Raw genomic sequence first — 2618 nt, 5'->3', positions numbered from 1 at the left:
AATAGAATCATACAACATTCGTCCTTTTGTGTCTGGCTTATTTCACTTAGCACAAAATGTTTTCAACAATCATTCATGTTATAGCATGTGTCAGAGTTTCATTGCTTTTAAAGACTGAATGATTATTCCATTATATGTACCATACCACATTTGGTTTATCCATTCATCTGTTGACGGACGTTTTTTTTTTTTTTTGTGGTATGCGGGCCTTCCCCTGTTGTGGCCTCTCCCGTTGCGGAGCACAGGCTCCGGACGCGCAGACCCAGCGGCCACGGCCCACGGGCCCAGCCGCTCCGCGGCACGCGGGATCCTCCCAGACCGGGGCGCGAACCTGGTTCCCCTGCATCGGGAGGCGGACGCGCAACCACTGCGCCACCAGGGAAGCCCTGTTGACGGACGTTTGACTTATTTCCATGTACTGGTGATTGTGAATGATGCTACTATTAACACCCATATACAAGTATCTGTTTTGAGTCTGTTTTCAATTCTTTTAGGTACATGCCTAGAAGCGGAATTGCTGCATCATATGGCAATTCTACGTTTAAATGTTCAAGAAACCACCACACTGTTTTCCATAACAGCTGCACCATTTTATATCCCCACCAACAGCACACAAGGCTCCAGATTTCTCCATCTCCTCGTCACGTGAACCTCTTCAGGAAAGCTTCCCAGGTAGCCACCTTGGGATACGAAGATGGCAACAAAATTGGGATACTCTTTGAAAATAAGATGACTTGCTCCTGCTAGAACCTGCTTCCATAGTTACTTTGCCAATACTTGGACGCCTCTCCCAAACTTCTACACGAGCAGTTCCTTCTGCCTTGGTGCATCATCCCCGCTGCCTGGAAAATCCCTTCAAATGCCAGCTCAGCTTGTCCTCTTCTGAGCAGCCTTCCTGGGTTCATCCAGGTCAAGTTGCTGTCCTTCCCTTGGCGCCAGGCTAACCTTCACCCACATCATTGGGTAGTGATTGTCTGACTGTCTGCTTCCCCCAGACCAGGAGCTCTTCCATGGCAGTCTCTGAGAGGGAACCTCAGCGTCCTCAGGGCACAGGATCGATCATGGTACATTGGAGGAAACCTTTGTCCGCTGAGTGACAACCAGTTCAGGCTCAGGTAAAGCCCTGTGATGGGGCTCTCCAAGATCTGCTCTGTGCTCCTGTGTAGCAGGCCATATACTGTCCTCACAGAGTCTGCTGTCAGGAGGGGTGGTGTGTGCAGGGCGGTAGACATTAAAGAGTCATCAGACCACTCTTCCATTAGAGCTACTGTGATCAGTGCTATGAAGACATTTACAGAGGTGGCCATATACGACGGGGATCAGAATATGGCTGGGGTAAATCAAAGCTTCTACCGAGCGGGACTCAAATTAACACTGCTTTTACAAATGTAAAAGAAAAGTGACTTTTAGGTTGACATCTAAAGTTTGAGTACTGCATTAGTTTTCTATTAATGCTGTAACAAATCACCACAGACTTGGTGGCTTAAATGAACACAAATATTGTCTCACAGGTGTGAAGCTCAAAAGTCTAAGCTGGGTTGGCAAGGCTCTGAAGAATCCCTCCCCTCACCTTGTCTGCCCTACAGGCCGCCTGCATTCCATGGCTCGTGGTCCCTTCGTCCATCTCCACACCTCCAGAAGGAAATGCAGCTCTGCCAACACCCTGAGTTTAGCTCAGTGAGACCCAGGTCTGACTTCAGCCTACAAAACTGTAAGAAATAAACTTAAATTGCTCTAAGCTACTACATTTACGATCATTCAAAAGCAGGTGGGTAGGACCGCAGGGGGCTGTGAATCCAAGGCAGTCTGTGATCCTGTCCCACCTTCACTTGCTGAGAAGGGGAGAAAGGGAAACTATAGCGTACAAAACAGGGAGGACACTCACAGGAGACCGAGAGTTTGCGGAGGTTCAGCCAGCCTGACAGGAAAACCAGGCACATCACTGCAGGAGATGGAGACAAATTTGGAGGCAGAGAAGGAGGGACAGCAAGGAGTCAGTGCCCCCTCCCCAGGGCAACACTGCAACATGCTGGGCTTTCCCAGGTGACAGCAGTGACCTCTCTCGCAAGGGAGGCAGAAAGCAGAAGTGGTGAGCGGCTCACTGCCCAGCTGCATGGTTCACAGCTGGAGGGATCCATTTCTCGCCGGCAGCACCCAGATTTCTGAGGAGGAACCCCCATGATGGGGCAGGGAGTTGGGGAGGAGAGGAAAGGGAAAGAGGCCAATGAGAACAGCAAAGGGCATTAAAGGGTGTGTTCTCTGCTGTCTGCTTCGGGATTTCAGCAGGTCTGCCCTTGAACCTCCGGGAGTGCCCCCACTGAAGGATCCCCCGACCAGGCTGTGGGTAGCCTGAAGCCCCAGGTGCTGAGCCCTCACCTCCTCACACTCTACCACCAGCTCTTTTTAATGTGTCCCTGAGTGCAGCCATGAGAGCCAGCACAGGTAAAGAGAAACCAAAAACTTGAGCTATACTGCCACCTTCTGGAAAACAAAAGAAAAGTTTCCAATTGCCAGCCTGTTGAACTGTATGTACAAAGTAAGCAAAGGCTTCCTTAGTTAAGGTTATTCGCTACTTCAAATGTGATGGCAGAGGCACATTTCATCAGAAACTATGAAAA

The sequence above is a fragment of the Physeter macrocephalus genome, chromosome 5 (assembly GCF_002837175.3).
Source record: "Physeter macrocephalus isolate SW-GA chromosome 5, ASM283717v5, whole genome shotgun sequence".
Taxonomy (NCBI): Eukaryota; Metazoa; Chordata; class Mammalia; order Artiodactyla; family Physeteridae; genus Physeter; species Physeter macrocephalus.
Note: the sequence above shows the minus strand (reverse complement) of the source record.